This window comes from Tamandua tetradactyla, chromosome 1, assembly GCF_023851605.1.
Source record: "Tamandua tetradactyla isolate mTamTet1 chromosome 1, mTamTet1.pri, whole genome shotgun sequence".
Classification (NCBI taxonomy): Eukaryota; Metazoa; Chordata; class Mammalia; order Pilosa; family Myrmecophagidae; genus Tamandua; species Tamandua tetradactyla.
In genome coordinates, this window is record NC_135327.1 from 69,019,593 (window position 1) to 69,039,502 (window position 19,910).

The 19,910-nt window shown below is 36.9% G+C and overlaps 1 long non-coding RNA gene across 1 annotated transcript in view; it reads right to left on the bottom strand.

The window, feature by feature from the left end:
- Positions 1-19,910, bottom strand: part of LOC143684805 (uncharacterized) — a 110,633-nt gene that overhangs the window by 40,632 nt on the left and 50,091 nt on the right. Inside the window, exon 3 of the long non-coding RNA XR_013176180.1 lies at positions 986-1,067. This is a non-coding gene — a long non-coding RNA (uncharacterized LOC143684805). The remainder of the gene's footprint in view (positions 1-985; positions 1,068-19,910) is intronic.

Consider the following 19,910-nt stretch of genomic DNA (forward strand, 5'->3'; position numbering starts at 1 on the left):
AATTACTTTAAATATTATATATTGCTAAATTCAATTTTCTAAAAAATGTATTTTCTTCTCCTGGCTTTTTGTTTCATGAAACTCCCACAAAGGCATTTTCCTTCTTCATTTCCAAAGGTCTCTGACTGTGTGAACTCTGTCAGTTCTGGTGGCTCTAAAGCTTTTTCTAAAATGGTTCCCTCTTAAAGGGTTCCAGTAAGCTTGAGCCCTTTGAAAGCTCCACCTTGAATGGGTGGAGACAGATCTCATGGAAACCATCTAATCAAAAGTTACCACCCACAACTGAGCATTGTTCTCCATGGGAACAATCAAAAAACTCCCACCAGCAATACTGAATGAGGATTAAAGGACATAACTTTTCTGGGGTCCACAAATTCAGGCCAGTACACCATCGTTCTATATATTTTGTCAGGTTGATTAATTGTTTCAGGCAGAAGGTAAATCTTTCTCCTGTTACTTTATCTGTCTGAAAACAAAATTCTACATATATCCAATGCTTTTTTAATATTTGGTGTTTTTATAAGATTTTAAAAATATATTTAATTACCTCATTTACATGTCTTTTGTGAGAGGGCTGGTTGCCCAAAATGTGATCATTTACCTATTATGTAAAATAATTTATTGAAATTCTATTTATAAAAGGCTGAAAATTTTAAACTGTTTTAAAATAAATCCCACAATGTACTATTATGAGAAATACCTAGCAATACAAGGAAAACATATAGAAAAATATAAAGCAAAGATACAGAAGAAAAAAATAAAGGAGATAGTAACTGTGATGACTATCACAAGGTGATTTAAGGAAAAATCATTTAAGATATGAAGAACAGTGTCTTAGTTTGATAAAAGTATTAACATTAATATGTCATGGACTTTATGCTCCAAATAATATATTTTCAATATACATTAAGCACACATATATACAAAGAACTAGACTGAAATACAGTTGTTCTCAGAGACCTTAACATATCATTGTCAACCTTACCTTCTATTTTAATCAAGTGTGAACAGATGATGGAGAAGTCATAGTAATCCACTGGAATTAGTCTCCCCAGGTTCTTTCCAACCTGTGAAATCACCCAGAAAAGGATCACCCACAGTAAATACAATGAGAGCAAACATTCCACTCCCCCAGTTTCCCATGGAAACTGCCACTATCTGGCTGGGCACCATAAGTGGGGAGGGGGGAGTATTTTTCTGAAGTGGTAGTCAATAGCTAGAATTGGTTCAGATATTCAATGATGTCAAGAAGGACCCAAGATATTTCTATATTTCTGTATAAGTTTGCAAGCTGCCAGAATGCAATATAACAGATTTGGAACAACTTTTAAAAAGGGGAATTTAATGAGATATAATTTTACAGTTATAAGGAAGTGATTGCCCAAATTAAGACATTAACAAGAGGTTACCATTACTCAAGAAAGTCCAGTGGGTCTGCAACACCTCTGTCAGGTGGGAAGTCACATGGCTGGCATCTGCTTTTCCCTTGCTCCCAGACTAAATTGCTTTCAGTCTCTGTTCCTGTGGGAGTTCTTACTTTGCTTCTCTGGGGCTGGCTTACATCTCTTGGTTCCCCTTGGCTCTCTTCAGGTTCTGGCTTGCTTAACATCTCATGGGAAGGCACACAGCAACATCTGCTGGGCTCCAAGCATCTCCAAACATCTGTGACTCTGCTCTCTCTGTTGGCTCCAAAGTTTTTATTGGTTCTTTCTCTCTTGGTTCTGTCATTTCTGTTGTTTCTGGCCCTCTACAAAATGTTTCGTCTTTGAAAGGATTTCAGTAAACTAATTGAGATACACCTGGAGTGGGTGGAGTCACATCTCCACCTAATCAAAAGTCCACACCCACAATTGGGTATGTCTTACCCCCATCCTTATTAATATAGCTGTCCCATCTTGAGGCATCATGCCAATTTGAAATCAGAAAGAAATAAGGGATGGCATCAGCTGAGTCTGTCCTTGTATTGATTAACATTGACTATGAAATGCTGAGATAACACACAACCCCAAAACCTTAGTGTCTTAGAACCAGGAAGATTTGTTTCTTCTTCTTGTTATTTTTGTCAATCTGAGTTCTTCAGGATCTCTATTCCATAGTATTCTCCCTCAGGTACATAGGTCAACAGATCCTCTAATGTCTAGAATGCTCTCAGTTGCCACAGAGAAAGGGAAGGGAATAGGTGTTTATCACATCAACCATTAGGAGTTTTTGTCACTCAGAACTTGCACACAACATTGGTCACATATGAAAGGCTGAAGGAAATCACATGGCCATGCATAAATTTAGGTAGGTAGGCATGTGCAATCAAACCAAGTGTCTGGAATGATAAGAACCAAAAATATTGTCTAACAGCACAAATGACTACCAGGAAATCTATAAAACCAAAAATCTGGCAAAAAGGAACAGAACTGCCAGTGTCGGTCAAATCAGTCTATACCAACCATGGTTCACTGCCTGGGGGCTGAGCACATTGCCAACTCTCACAAAACCAAGGTTCATTAGCAAAGAAGAGTAGGAAAATTAGGAATTCAACTAATAGTTTGCAACCGGAGCAAAGTCCTCAGAGTATCCCAACAGTATGGTGGATGGTGCCAAAATGGGACTCTTCCTACCCTCTCAGAAAGACCACCTACTTCAGAGGTTTCACAAAAGCATGCTGCTCGTCCAAATTTTTTATTTAAATATTTCTTTTTTTTACGTTGCACCCACCCCGCACTCCATACTACTTTGCCTTGAGTTTAATATAATATAGTATCCTTGAGATAAACTCATTAATAGCTTTGAATTCAAAGTCATCTACTCCCTTGCCTCAGGTCCAACACTTTTCTGCCACATTAAATTCATGTTAAGGTTACTTCTCCCTTTCAGAAGTTTGGCAGCCCCTTGCACAATGACTTTTAATCTAATTAATGGATTTCAAGCTTGGTGGAGTTCAAACTGCACCAACTTTAGATTTAGCAAACTGGGTTTGATTCCTGCTTATTTATAAACAAGACATAATCTTGTTTATTTCTAATCTTGCTTTTACTACATCCTAGCTGGTGAATGGTGAACTTGAACAAATAATCTTACCTGAGATCTTCAGTTTGTTCAAATAAAATTAATCAATAATCATGTCTTTGTTTCAGAACTGCCTGACACATAGATAAAATGCATGGTGGTCTTGATTATTTGAAAAAAAATTCCTGATTTGAATACCCAGGTTCCACCCACAAGACAATGTAATCTGTCATTATGACATCTCAATTTTTATAACAATTTGTTTCTCAGCATGTTAAAGTTAGATGCCCCTTTTGAGTACACGTTTCTGCCCTAAGTGTGAAAATAGAATAAACAAAATTCATAATAACCAACAAGTTTTGTAAAGAAGTATTTCAAAGAGGAAACTTTAATATCTTCATGAACAGTCCAGTATTCAAATAACCAATGGCAAAATTACTATCCAACAGCACCTAATTATTACATGTGGGAGTAGAATACTTTCTTAAGGAAATAATGCAAAACCAAATGAAATAAATGTGAATGCATGTTATCACAATCTCTGTTTTTTTTTAAATGTACCATTATTCCAAATCTAATCTTTGTTTATTTCCTCAGGGATGAATCAAACATAGACAATGCTGTGAGAAGTAAAAAGAATTAAGTATTTTTCTCCACTAGTATGTGTTGAATCATTACCAGTGGTAAATAGCGCTTTTGTGTGAAACATTCATTAAAGATCTAGGAAAATTATGCCCTGAGCAAGGTTTCAATTACTAATATAGGAAACAAGGAAAATTTTCCTGTTATTCCATTTGTTTCCCATATACTTTATCATGCATATCATATTTGATTCAATCATGCATACTTTTATGTCCTTAAGATAACAGCTGAGGAGTTACTCTTTGCTTCTTGATAGAGATGTCAAATTTATATCCTATGTGAATATTCCTAGTACTTTCACAGAAGTTATCATATTTGAATTCATAACCTTCTGATGTTAATGTTATTGTTCCCATTTTACAGATGAATAAACTGAAGGTCTCCAATATCCATGGCAACCCATGAACCACAGCTTATATATGAAGAGCTGCTAGGATTCAAATGCAGGCAGGTGTGTTTGCTTATTCCACATACCTATTCTCAGGATAGTACTCTCCTCATTATGAATAAAGTATGAGTCTATTTCTTCTTCTGCTAGCTAAAGCCTTCCATCACATTTATTGTTGCTCCAGCATCCTGTTATGACTTTATTAGGGTCATTGATATGACTTTATTAAAGTAATTGATTTAAAAATACTACGCGCAACAAGGTCCAGTACAGGAAACCTTGAACACCACCACTAAAGACTCAGCCCCCAGACCGATATAGATCCACAAGTAACGTCCCTTGAGAATGGATGGCCATGTGGATACCATGTTCTTTATGTCTTAGTGGGCTCCTTTACTGATTTGCATGTCTGTTATATTGCCAGGCCACAGTCCACCCTCTATTAGAGAGTGGAATGCCTATTTCTTTCTTTGACCCATAGTTGAATATGTTAGGTCAGGAAGGGTGAATTGAATTAACACAAACAGGAGTGGATGGAAAAGGAAATGGTATTTGAAGTAGAGAGAAGAACATTAGCAGATGAATGGAGATGTTAAAACAGGAGTTAGCTAACACCAAACAGGAAGACAGGTTGGGCACCATAACAAAGAGTCTCAAAGAAGTTCTTGACCAAAGAGTTTACACCATAAATTTCAGGCAATAGAGAGGCAGTAAATGTGTCTGGGAAAAGTGATATCATCAGGGTTTTGTTGCGAAAGATATTGGAACCGTTAAACTACTAATTGAGGGGGAAAGTTTATGATAAGCAGAAAGACAGAATCAAAGACTTTAGTAGTAATCCAGATGGAAGGAGGTAAGGATCAGAAATAAGACAGGGGTAGTAAGCAAGGAAGTATATCAGGCAAAGACGCACAGAAGGAAAATGAGCAAGAGTTAGTGAAAATCTTGGCCTGTGTGGAATGAAGTGATGCTTTCAGCAGGAATGATCTCTCAGGAGGGTGATGCACATTAATTAAAATAGTAGTCATAGAAAAGCAAGAAGTCTTTTTGGAGTTGTTGTGGCATATCCTATTGGAATTGCCATGTAGCAAATGAAAGTTTGGGGCTGGTGCTCTCAAGAGAATTTGAGTGACAGATATATATATAATTGTTAGCTATGAGATGAAGATGGAATTTGAAGTAACGAGAGAGCTTGACTCAATCTTGGGGCTTGCCATTATGAAATTTATTCCTGCAAAAATGAAGCTAAGTCTACTTATAATTATGCTTGAGTCATGCCCAGAGAACCTCTTCTGTTGCTTAGATGTAGCCTCTCTCTTGAAGCCAACTCTGCAGTTAAATTCACTGCCCTCCCCACTACATAGGACATGATTCCCAGGAGTGTAAATCACCTTGGCAACATGGAACATGATTCCAGGGGAAGAGACTGGACCCAACATCGTAGGATTGAGAAAGCTTTCTTGACAAAAAGGAGTAAGAAAAATGAAACAAAATAGTTTCAGTGGCTGAGAGATTTCAAATAGAGTCAAGAGGTAATTTTGGAGGCTTTTCTTATGCACTGTATAGATATCCCTTTTTAGTTTTTAGTGAATTCAAATAGCTAGCAGAAAATATCTGAAAATGTTTAACTGTATTCCAGTAGCTTTGATTCTTGAAAACAATTGAATAATTGCAGAGCTTTTAAATTGTGACCAAATCTTGTGGCCGATACCCCCTTTATCCAGTGTATGGAAAAATTAGTAAAATTATAAGGACAAAAGGTGAATAAATAATAAGGTGCAAAAAGGAACAAGGCTGTGAAGCATGCAATGATGTGAATGAACCTGTAGGACATTTGGTGAGGCAAAATAAGCCAGAAACAAAAAAATAATTATTTCATGGTCTCCTTTAGAAAATGCTTATAACTCAAAATCAAAGACCTAAAGACCATAAAACTTTTAGAAGAAAATGTAGAGAAATAGCTTATAAAACTTGTAATAAGAGGTGGTTTCCTAGATCTTACACCCAAAGCATGAGCACTGAAGAAAGAAATAGGTAAATGGGATCTCCTTAAACACCTTTGTGCGTCAAAGAACTTGTCAAGAAAGTAAAAGACAGCCTACACAATGGGAGACAATATTTGGAAATGACATTAGATAAGGGTCTAGTATCCAGAATATATATAAAGAGATTGTTCAACTCAACAACAAAAAGATAAACAACTTAATTAAAAACTGGGCAAAAGACATGAACAAACATATCTAAGAAGAGAAAATACAAATGGCTAAAAGGCACATGGAAAGATACTCAACTTTCCTGGCTATTAGGGAAATGCACATCAAAATCACAATGAGATATCATCTCACACCCACCAGAATGGCCATTATCAATAAAACAGAAAATGACAAGTGCTGGAGAGGATGTGGAGAAAGAGGCACTCTTATCTACTGTTGGTGGGAATGTCAAATGGTACAACCACTGTGGAAGGCAGTTTGGCAGTTTCTCAGGAAGCTAAGTATAGAATTGCCATATGATCCAGTAATACCATTGCTAGGTATCTATTCAGAGGACATGAGGGCAAGGACACAAATGGACATTTGCACACCAATGTTTATAGCAGTATTATTTACAATTGCCAAGAAATGGAAATAGCCCAAATGTCCATTAACAAATGAGTGGCTAAACAAGCTGTACTATACATTGGAATATTAGGCAGCTGTAAGACAGAATAAAGTCTTGAAGCATGTAACAATGTGGATGGACCTTGAGGACATTATGCTGAGTAAGATTAGTCAGAAACAAAAGGACAAATACTATATGGTCTCATTGATATGAACTAATATTAATGAGTGATCTTGGGAAATTTCAGTGAAGAACAGAGGTCATCAGTAGATAGAAATAAGGAAGAGATTGGGTAAATGGGGCAGAAGGGATACAGATTGTGCAGCAAGACTGATTGTAAACATTCAGAAATGGATAGCGCAATACTACCTGATTGTAGCACAATAATATAAGTACACTGAATGAAGCTGAATGTGAGAATGATAGAGGGAAGAGAGCTGGGGGCACATATGAAATCAGAAGGAAAGGTAGATGATAAAGACTGAGATGTTATAATCTAGGAATGCCTAGAATATACAATGATAGTGACTAAATGTACAAATCTAAAAATGTTTCTGCATGAGGAAGAACAAAAGAATGTCAACGTTGCAGGGTGTGGAAAATAGATAGTCATTCATATTTTTAAAATTCAACTTCTGTGTGAGACTAAAGCAAGAAATATTTATTTGGTACAAAATTGAAATTTTGACTAGTGCATTTCCTAATTTAACTTATATGGACAGTTTAATCAGGAAAAAAAAAAAGAAAAGAAAGCAGGGACCTAGATTTAAGCTCTTATAGCAAACATATTTAATCTGAAGTGATCATTATTATTTCTGGATTTTGAGAGGCTGTTTTATATATCTATAACCTGCTTTTTAGAGATAAGAATGAAGACAATCAGGTTGTGATTAAAAGTAATTCAGAACACAGGGGTAAGGAAAACATTTTATATATTTTAGAACCATATCTACTCTTTAAAAATAAAGAAAGGTTTAGTTTGTCCGGAACCTAAATTTCTGTAGCACATAATCTAACTCAACCTGTCTGAATAGCTCATTTGAACAACTGAAACACGGAGAACCCAGAATAAGAATGAGAGCCTTTAATCCTGTATAGCTTAGTGTAATGTCTGGATATATCCTAGAATATACTAAGCAGATAATCAAAAAGTATTGGCAAAATCCCTTGCTGGATGGGAGAAAAATTTTGGAGCTATTAAACTTTACCACCAGGGAAACCCAGATACTGTGCCAAATATTAGGGACACTCAAATCAATAGGTCATGCCCTTAATCTTGGGCTTTACTCTTGTGAAGTTTATGTAGGTGGCAGACAAGCTTAGCCTACCTATAAGTATGCATAAGAGTTACTTCTGGAGGGCCTCTTTTGTTGCTCAAATGTGACCTCTCTCTCTCTCTAAGCCCAACTCTGCGAGTGAAATCATTGCCTTCCCCCTCAACATGGGACATGACATCCAGGGGTGAAAACCTCCCTGGCAGCATGGGAGGTGACTCCTGGGGAAGAATACAGCCCTGACACCATGGGATCAGCAGTTCCATCCTGACCAAAAGGGGGAATAAAGTATAACTAATAAAGTCTCAGTGGCAGAGAGAGTTCAAATAGAGTAGAGAGGCTGCTATGGAGGTTACTCTTGTGCAAGCTTCAGTTAGACATTGCAACCTATCATAACTTGCCAACCCCCAGACAAAACCGTTCCAACAAATAACAAAGACACCTAGGGCAATATATAAGATTCTACAAAGGTTATATGCACTAGGGTAACTTTCCAGAAACCTACAACCTCCAGATGGGTCCCTGGACCAGACAAGCCCTGAAATCTAGAGGGCTCAGCCTCTCCTGAGCATCAGCTAGTTCCATCTCCCTCTCCCATATTATTGACAACCTCTTACAACTTGAAAACATTAGAATGGACATAACCCAAGTACCTCTAAAAAAGTGTTAGAAAGATCAAAGGTGATGGTGGAATTACACAGAGAAAGTAGGATTTAACATATGAATAAGATTGCTGAATCGTTAAATTAATATCTTTTAGTCTCCAGCATCTTAGACCAGGAAATAAACACCTAAAATTGTGGAATTGTAACCCATATTAAACTCTGAAATCTGTTCTACAACTATTTGCTGTGCCTGGCTTTGAAATTTATTGCTTTTATATATATATATGCTATTTTCATTTTTAAAAAGTCAAATAAATAAATAAATGGTTAATAATAACAATAAAGGGATATGGGTCATAGGATGTTTTCGGTGTTCTTTTTTATTTTTACTTTTATTTTTATTCTTATATGTACTTCTGAAATAGTGAAAATGTTCAAAAATTGATTGTGATGAGTAGACAACCCTATGATTATATTGTGAGACATTGATTATGCACTTTGAATGATTATATGGTACGTGAATATATCTCAATAAAATGACATTGAAAATTTTAAAAGAGAGAGAGGCTGAGATAATCTAGAGAGAATATACAAGTGGGAAGATGTCTTGGTTTTCCAGGGCTGTTCTGACGAATACCAGATACTGAATGGCTTAAACAATAAGAATGTATTTGGCTCACAGTTTTGGAGGCTAGAAGTCCAAAATCAAGGCACTGATTTGTCCAGTCTGTAGCATTCTGGTGATGGCTTTCCATCAAGCCTCTGTTACATAGAAATCTGTCTTTCCCTGTCTCTTCCTCTGGTTCCTACTGACTTCTAACTGACTGCTTCTGAAGGTTCTCTGCTTATAAGGACTTCAGCCATATTAAATTAAGGCTCACCCACACTCCAGTTGGCTTCATCCAAATGGAATGATCATCAAAGATCCTGTTCTTAAATAGGTTCACACCCACAGAACCAAGGGTTAGGACTTGAACATGTCTTTGCCACCACAGAAGAGAATTCCAAAGGCAGAAATCCAAGGATAATGACACTTAAGGGATAAGTGGAAGGGAAAAAAGGACAGAAAAGAAGAAAAGAAAGGAGGAGTGAAGCAAGAAAGAGGGAGAGGAACTGATAAAATAAGAATAGATTTTCATACACCGAAGTAAAAGAGTTTCCTGAAGCAGAGCTGTAAAAGTGTGGTCAGAGCTATAAAATGTTACAGAGAAGTTGAATGTGATAACAAATGAAAAGAAATGGAGTAATGAGAAAGTCATTCGTTACCTCTGAGGGAGCATTTTGAGCCACAAGCATTTTTCGTGACAAAATGTAAAGTTCAGACTCAGTTTTGTTGAGGATCCAGGAGAAGATCAGAAAGTAAAGGCAGCACATGTAAGTTACTCTTCCAAAAAGCCTGGTGTAAGTTGAGATAGAAGCACATTGGACAGAAAAAGTGCACTCAATATAGAAGAGATTGAATGAAACACGAGACCAAGATCTGAAGGAGTAAACTGGAGAGCCAGATTCTATGCTCAAGTCAAACTGGGCAGAGCTCTCTTCTTCTTCATCATGTGCTCTTTAAAAGACACAAAACAAACCTCCAGGTTTATTATACTGAAAGTTTTGTTACAATTTTGTTTACTGGACTGCTCCAAGCAAATAAAATGAAATGGGGCATCCTAAATAATGACAATTTGTTCACTTATGATTTGAAGCTGGGGAAAAGCATTTGGCAATGCTTTCTTCCCAAAGACTGGCATTCTAGGACTGGCTGCTGGTGACCCTTGGTTCTTAGCTTGTTATATAGGAAGTCACATGGCTGCAATTCCTGGTCACCTCCTTCTCTTCCAGTTTCCACTGATGTTCAGCTTCTGGTTGCCCCTACTGTGGCATTCCCTATGTGTGTTTGAATTTCCTTCTGCTTACAGAGGAGTCCAGTAATAGGATCACAACCCAGCCTGATTGAGGTGGGCCACACCTTAACTATAGCAACCTCATCAAACATTCTACTTACAATGAGTTCATACCCACAGGGATGAATTCGCTTAAGAACATGTTTTTCTGGGGTACATACAGCCTCAAACCACAACAAAGTCCTTGGGAATACTTCAGTTAATCAATGGCATTTTCAATTTGACAGAGGCAAACATTTTAGAAGATTTATGATTTGTTTACACAAGTAGTGTAACTAACTCACTTGGGGATAAATCATTCTAATTTCCTTTGCTTGTCTCTCTCTCACCCCCCCCCCCAAAAAAAAATATTTTCTGATGTCTTTTTTTTTTTTTTTGGCTTCAATGGTAGAGTCAAGAGAGTTTTTTACATAAAGTGGCTCTATGCATCAAAAGTCTCTGGCCACGTCTGACTTTTGCTTACTCCTGGGCAACTGTGAATAGTAACAGCAGGTGTCTGCCTGAGGACTCCAGGAAAGTGAATGAAGACCACGTTTGGTAAGCTGTAACACTAACTAGCCAACTAGTACTACCGTTTTAGTTCTAACAAGTTCCCCTACCCAGATGATGAGGTGTTTTAAAGCTATGGTCAAACATTTTTTATATAAACCAGAACTGAGAGCACAAACTATTAAGTGCAACATGTCAGTTAATAATAATTTAGCATCAAATGCCAAGAAAGTAGTTCTCACAAACAGTGTCCTTGAAAAGAGATTGTGATACTTACAATGCCAAAACTACTTTTATGACTAAGTGATGTGCCAAGTATGTATGTGCAGTTTAGGCTAAGCCAAGGTCATCTAAGTTTAGAATGAACTCTTTGTCTTTCTTTAATTCTGCTACATTGGACTACTACTTTCTTTCATTCAGCAAGTTAAGTGGAGTTGAATAGAAGATTAATGCTTTTTTGTGACTTTTCTTGATGAAGACTTATTAAGAATAATTCTTGCCATATAATTATCATGATTTGTATTTGTATTTCAAGATGAAAAATTATAGTTAAATACATTATATATAATATAATAAGTACATTAAAATCACCCACAATCCACCCAACAGGGAAATTCCTCTTTAACATTATGTATATTATCTTTCAGAGATTGATATATATATGAAGATACAAAACAAAAATATTTCCATAAATAAATTTAAGTGACTGTGTAATTTCATTGTTTTAATATATCATATATTATTTTAACAATGTTCCATTGCTAAATATTTAGACTGATTCTAATTTGTTACTATTTTCAGCAATGCTCCAAATAACTTTTAGAATACATTTTCATATATTTACATAATAATTCTTTAGTGTATCTCTTATATATGAGATAGCGCAAAGGGATTGGCAATATTTCAAATCAGACAATAAATGGTATTTGAATGCACTTTACTGCTAAAAAGTAATTCCTAAAGAAGAGCATTTTCAAAATAGAGACATTTTCAACTACCCACCATTTATAAAATAAAACAGAAAGTAGAGTGGAAAATTATTCTGAAATTATGTTTATTAGCCTGTAATAAATCCAATTGACCAGTAACCTTCAGCTTCTCTTTAGAAGTTTGGAGTGTATTAGGGAAGCCTTTGCCATGTGTTCCTTTCTTTAATGGAATTTTTGTTTCGCTCCTAAGTTGCAAAATATATTTCCAAATCGTGATGAAGGAGCAAAGATTTTTCTAGACAAAGTTGTCTACTCACCCATTGTAGCTTTCACTGCCTGCTCCTGATTTCATTTTCTAGTATCTTGTCAAAAGATTCCTAGCAATCACAAAGATCCTCATTTCCATTCTAAAACACTCCCATGAGGTGGGGAAAGGAATCAAGAAAATCTAGAGAAGAATCCATGAAATAAACATGTTTCCCTTCTCTATTAGGACAGAATCCATGGCTAAATCCTCTGGGGTATCCTACAGGGTTTCTGGTGCACAATGTTTACTCCATTTTGAACATTAGCATTCCTTTTGATCATTGCAATAGCCTTGCAATATTGAGAAAGGTAGATATTATTTTTCCCATTTCATCAATGAAAATTAAAGCCAGATACGGTAAACATACTTTAAGGTAGCTAATTTAAGAAGAAGGGGCAGGAGGCACATTTTCTTTAGGAAAGAGTTAAGATTTCTATCAGGCTGGAAAAGAAGTGGTACCATCATGTTCAGGGGTCTTGAAGGGGCAGTCTCAAGAAGCAACATCTTTTCTTTGGTTCAATCCAAGTCAAAAATGAGTCTCAGGCACCATCTGATGCTCAAGTAAGTTTACTTAAGCAGCACTCTTACAAGAGTTTACACCAGGAGCAGGCCAATGTCATGGACAGTAATGCAATCAGGGGGTCATACAACTGACTGACCAGGAGCATCTCCAAACACAGACCATTCTCACAGTTTGAAGAGACCCTCCCATCTTATACCATATTCAGCCCAGTTCATAACCAGGTGTTTCTTTCATGAAGGACATTCAAGCTCATCTTGTAAGGGTAAGTCCTATTGAGATGCTCCTGAAAGTTACAACTGTGCTGAGCTGGCCTTGACTAGCGGAATCCCCTGGCTAAGGTTGCACCATAGTCTTCAGTGACACATGGTGTCAGCCTTGCTAGATGCTTTGTTAGGTCTGCTGGCTATCATTAACTTATACTGATAATGTGTCCTTAGAGTGCATAATAGGTACACAGATCACAGGCAGTAAATCATTGCTCATCAAATCCTGCAGAGCCCAAAGGACTATTAAATCCAGCCAAACATGGAGATTTCAGGTGAGAATTCAAGGAAAAGTGTTAAGAAGGAATAGACCTTTGAGGTCCTTGGCCTGGCTATTTGTGTCATGTCCATATAAGGATGAGATTAATGCATGGTCGAACCATCTATCAGTGAGAATGACGACAAAGTCTTTGGAGGGCATGGCTTTGAAGTCTGGGTGAAATGGGAGTTCTGCTTTCACACCCCTAGTATGGAGAATGGAAGAGAAGAGACAAGGGAATCAGAAAAGCAAACAACTTTGATTTCATGCGATGCAAAGTCTTAAAGTCTATGTCTCCTTCTCCTCTTCTTCTTTGTCTCTTGCTCATCCTTACTCTCTTTCATTTAGAGGAAACTAAAAGGGCAACAACTAACAACAAATATGAGTCCAATTTAAGTTTCATTCATTTATCCTCACTTCACCCCATCCCCTTCCCACCCAAAACTCTGACAGTAAATAATGGATATCAGGTATCTTACAATCTGGTACACTATTATTAAAATACACTTTTGCATAGACATACATATGCATCCCCATAGGCTTTCCCTAAGAGAGTACCAAGAGACCATCCCCTCAATCTATTTTCCCCTGCCTTCTCCAGACAAAGGGTAGGAAACACAAATCAAGAGGCTGATAGCTTGCATAAAATCACACAGTGTAATGGCTAATTAGTGCCCCAATATTGACGTGCAGCAAACTAAATTAGCCCAGTGGCATACAATAATAGGCATTTAATTTTGCTAAGAGTGTGAAATGCAGCTGGGCAGTTTTTGTTGGTCTGGCATGGCTTTCAGGGGGTTGCAGATTGACTGGAGATTGGTTGTGTGGATTTGCTGATCTTGACTGGGATCTCATACATGTCTGGGGCTCAGTTAAGGCAATGGGTAAAAGCAGAGAACAGTAGAGAACACAGAAGTATGCTCAGCCTCTGGACACCTAGGCCCAGAGGTCTATAATCTCACCCCCTCACATTCTGTTGTTCAGATTTAAGAAGTGAAGAAATACTCCACCTCTTGATGGAAAGGCTGCAGAATCTTTTGCAAGCAAGGTGGATACAGCAAAGGGTGGAGAACAGAAGTTGGTGTAGCAATCAATATTCCACCTAGAAAAACATATCAGGGCTGGCTTCCTGAAGTTGAGAGTAGAACAGATCAGTCATTGCCATTGAGATCAGACTAACTGGACCAACACCCAACCAACCGGTAGGCATGGGTGTGAGCTCCAGCTAAGAACAAAAGAACCTCTTGCTCAATGCAGCCCCAATCAGCAGAACCACCAGATGTGACCAATGTGTAGGCCACTAAAACACACAGCAGTGGTTAGATGCAGGGAAGAAATCCATGTCTTTTCTCATCAGCCAAATGCACCTACACCTAAAGCAGGTGAGCCTTCGTATTCAAAAGTGTTCTTTTAATCCACTTATTAGAAAGGGGAAAATCCCAGAAAGATGTTTGAGGGATCTCGTACTTTTATCCTTAGAATTTATTTACAACTTCTAAATATTTGAGAAATGATGACCTTGTCATGCTATGGATTCTCACACAAACTGGTGCCATTGTCGTTTGCACCCTGAGAGAATAGTAGCTCTCCATCAGCTGTACATATTGGCAGTCAATGTAGTAAAAATAGAAAGATATATTTTAAGGTGCTGAGAGTTTTACTTGTTTCTGGTCTTATGTATGGCAATACATAAGAGGAAAGAAAATGCCCAAATTTCTTTCATTGCCAAACGTGAACACACACACACATTTTTTTTTTTTTTTTTTTTTTTTTTTTAAGGAAGGAAAGACAGAGAAGGAAGGAAGGAAAGGAGGAAGAAAGGGAAACATTTTTAAACATTTTCTTGTTTTATTATATTTTGTTTGTTTGTTTGTTTTTTTTTACATGGGCTGGGGCCGGGAATCGAACCGGGGTCCTCCGGCACGGCAGGCAAGCACTCTTGCCCGCTGAGCCACCGCGGCCCGCCCCACACACATTTTTGAAAAATGAAAACATTAAGTTAAAACATGTAAAATAAATAAATCTATGAATTAGTTACTAAAAGGAATTATATTATTCTTCTGTAAGAGACTAAACATGATTCATCCAGAGGCTAAAATGTACATGATTTTATAGAAATACAGTTTTACAAGAATTAAAGTCCATGTCTCAGAAACAATAGTGTTCAGCGAAATTTGCATCAGGGAAGGAAAGGAATTTTCCCTTCAGGAATTTAGAAGCCCTTACTTAGGTTTTGTAAAACAGTTAATTAAAATAAAACTTGATGTCAAAGTGTAAAAAGAACAGACAAACTCGCTCTTGAACAGAGAATGCATTTGCCATGACATTTTACTTAGTTCCTATATTGTCTAAACACAGTTCTGCAGTGTCTGATGCCTTCATTGCAGAGTTGGTAAAATCCCACATCTGAGCTTACATGCACCACATAAGAGGTAACGCTACTCCAATGTGTGGTGCCCATACATGATAACCTGCCTGCATCTCTGTGACAACTAAGGATACAGTTCATGGGGAATGATACACACATGGGAAACAGACAGAACTGAGTACAAAGCCCAACTCACTACCTACTTGTTTTATGATATTTAGCCACCTATTTAAGTACTTTCAGGTTGTGAAGAATCAACAAATGTATTCCTGTGAAATCTTCAGCCCAGTTGTTGGCACATAAGAATTCAGACGTGTGAGTTATCGTATGAAAGAGCTCCACGTAAACTGTCAAGGCTGTGTTACCTGTTGGGGACCCACAAGAAAGGAAGGTAAAGGTTGATTCTGCCTTCAGCTTGCTCAGACGTATTTAGGAGGCTTTTTTCTCACCACGTTTCCAACTTGGGGTGCACACAGGACTCAGTTTATGTGTCAGTCACCTCATAAATGTTCAAGCTTCCCTATATTTCTCCTTTCCGTCTTCCTCATACAACTTGGGGGATTTTTTTTCCATTCTGTAGGTCAGGCAGAGTCATCACATACTGATAGAGTTTTGAGATTTGAAAATCAAGAACTGGGTCTTCTGTGTTCTGCTATAAATACATATATACCATTCCTTGGGGGCAAAAATGTATCAACTTCTTATTTTAATGTCAAAGAAGATATTAAGGAGATAACAGGTATGAAATATACTTAAATGAATCTGGCAAAATATTATCCTACCGTATTGTCAAAAGGACTGCTTAAACTATAAAAATGTCTCCTGTTTTGATCTATAGATGATAAGAACACTATTACTATGCTCAGCATCCTGCAAGTTTATTAGAACAGAGAAACCAGAAGTTGCAAAGTAGTAAGCTATGAGTTCGGTATTTTGGATGGAAGTGACGTTTTGAACTTTTCCTTTATGATTCACAATGTGTGTTGTTGAAATGGGTTGTGTAAATGTGGATAGTTATCATTCATGGAGGGTAACAGGAGGGCCTGAGAAATGTTTAAATGTCCATAAAAACATTTGGTCCAGAAATGCTTAAATGGATCAAGGAGATACCACTGGTTCTGTTGTGAGATGGTGTGGACCTAGCAGCTGGTAGAGAAATGGTAAAAGTAATAATAGTTTTCATTTCTGCAGGCTACCACATCTATCAGTATGTGATGACTCTGCCTGACCTACAGAATGGAAAAAAAATTCCCCAAGTTGTATGAGGAAGACGGAAAGGAGAAATATAGGGAAGCTTGAACATTTATGAGGTGACTGACACATAAACTGAGTCCTGTGTGCACCCCAAGTTGGAAACGCGGTGAGAAAAGAGCCTCCTAAATATGTCTGAGCAAGCTGAAGGCAGAATCAACCTTTACCTTCCTTTCTTGTGGGTCCCCAACAGGTAACACAGCCTTGACAGTTTCTTCCACGGCTCAGCACAGAAATGAGAAAAGCAGATTAAAAGCGGAGGATAGTCTGGGACAACCTCAAATAACTTTTTGTGGCCCCTGAGTTTTGCAGAAATGTAAAATATTTTCCTGTCTGCCCAAAAAAAGCATGGAAATATAAAAAATCTTAATCAAACTCAGATGATGATCAAAACCAAGGATGAGAAAAGGTCCAGATTACAAAAAGACGTAGCTATGATTATGTGTATCAACAGCCCAAGAATAAGCAGAATTAAGAAAGCCTCAGTACCTACCAGCACAGATGATTATTAATAGACTAAGTCCTTAGATCTGGTACATGCCCTAAGTAAAAGGGTGTGGAGGAGAGACACTAGATTGTCAAAATTCAGTTTCAGAAATTAAGGGGCTCAAAAATACAAATTAAGTTCAATTTTTAAAAAAGTAAAATTATACTACTTGTATACCTAACTTTATGGACTGAAATTCACATATGCACCACAAGCAGATACATTTCTTTAAACCACAAGATGTCAGATAAGCAATTCTCTCCATGTACAATTCTAATCATTTGAGTTCACAAGGCTGAGACTTTGAAAACGAAACAAGCAGAGAACAGAGTTCTGTTGGGGCAGGAAAGAAGGTTGTCTTAGTCAAGATTTTGATGACAAACAGAACCAACAAGATTAGATGATTAGATAGATAGATAGATAAAGAAAAATGTTAGATACTAAGAGAGTTATTGTAGAAATTGTCTCACATGACCACAAGGTTGGCAAGTCCAAATTTCGTAAGGCAGGCTGAAAGTTGGAAACCCAATGAAAGAGACTATGAATTCCTCAGGAGAAGCTGACTGGCTGAAGTAGAGATAGAAATTCTTCTTTCTGACTGCTGAAATCTCAGTCTTGGTTTTAAGGCCTCCAACCGATTGGATTAGGAGACTATTCTCATTGCTCAATGCAATCTCCTTTGTTGATTGTAGTTGTGATCAGCCATGGATGCCGTCAGCTGACTAATGATTTAAATTAATCTATGAAATAACTCATAGTCATAATTAGTCCTTGCTTGACCAAACAACAAAACATCATAACCTAGCCAAGTTAACACATGGAATTAACCATCACAGAGGTGCCAGGTAAATTTTGTCTCATGATTCTCTAATCTGATTTTCTTTTGGTGCTTTTTCATTTTTCCACCTGGCATCATCATTCAAAGTTCCTACTAAAATCCTCTTTGTAAGCCTGGGTACCATGTTTTTATATAACTTCAAAGACAGGGAAATACTTTACTCACCAATGTGTCTCCAGTAAAATAGTAGTGATTTACAGCAGAAAGAGATGAAAGACGCAGATTCCACCCTAAGGAGGTTTCAGAGAGAAGCCCAAAACAATAGGAATGGCAAAATAAGAACACTAAGAAGAGTTTGAAACATCTGTCATTTACAGACACAACAAGATATTAAGTATACTCCAGCTGCTAGCCAGGTCAACGCGAATCTCACATTAAAGGACTATTTACCTCTATTCCTATTACCCCATACATCATGTGCAACTTGCAAAAAAAAAATTATGTCAGTCAGAAAGCAAGAAAAATACAGTCTGAAGCTCAAAGAATAAGAACCAGATTCAGATGAGATGCAGACGTTGGAATTATAAAACAGGTATTTTTAAGTAACTATGACTAACATGTTAAGCACTCTAATGGGAGAAAGTAGACAGATTGTAAGAGCTTATGGATAATTTCAGAAGAGAGCTGGAAATTCAAAGAAAGAATTAAAAGTTGTTAGAAATCACAAACACCATTAGAGAAATTAAGAAAGTTTCTGATGGCCACATTAGTTAACTAGAAACCGCTGAGAAGAATCAGATCTCAGAGGGATTTCAATAGCAATTTCCTAAACTGAAATGCAATGAAAAAGAAAAGAATGTATAAAAGAGAACCGAACATTCATGAACTGTTGGACAACTTCAAAAGTTACAACAGATGCTTAATAGGAGCACCATACGGGAAAAAGAAAAAGAAATAGAAGAAATCTGAAATAATGATGACAGAGAAACATAAAAAAAAAAATCATGGTATAACACAAAACCACAGGTCCAAGAAGCCCTGAGAACACAAAGCAAGATAAATACCAAAAAATTACATCTAGCTATATCATATTCAAACTTCAGAAAAGAAAAACAGAAACCTTTGCAAAAACTCAGAAAACATAAAAACACCCTGCTACAAGGGAACAAGGACAAGAATTACATCAGATGTTTCATCATAAATCATGCAAGCAAGAAAAGAGTGAAATGAAATTTTTAATGTGTGGAAAGGAAAACATCCACCAAACTAGAATTCTATATCCAGTGAATTTGCCTTTCAAAACTGAAGGATTGGAATAAAGACTTTCTCAGAAAAACAGAACCTGAGAGAATTCAATTCCAGTAGACCTGCCCTGCAAGAAAGGTTGAAAGAAGTTCTTAAGGCAGAAAGAAAATGATATGTTAGAAATTTGGATTTATATAAGAAAAGAAAGCACATCAGGGAAGGAACAAATGAAGTAACATAAAATCTGTTTTCATTTCTTATTCTTAATTTATCTAAAATGTAACTTGTTTATAAAAGTAATAATAAGAATGCAGTGAATGATTATAACTGAGATGAATGAAGTCAATGTCATAAGGGAGATACAGAAAGAACTGGGAATACACTGATGTAAAGTACTGCATTACACATGAAGAAGTCTAGTCTGATTTGAAGAGGGCTTTAGATAAGTTAAAAAATGTATACTACAATATAGAGTATAATGAAAACAATTTTAAGAAATACAATTTACATTCTAATAGAGAAGTGAAAGTCATATAAATTCAGTCTTTCAGTAATTGGTAGATCAAGTAGCTAGAAAATCACAACAAATGTAACTGGCATGAAAAA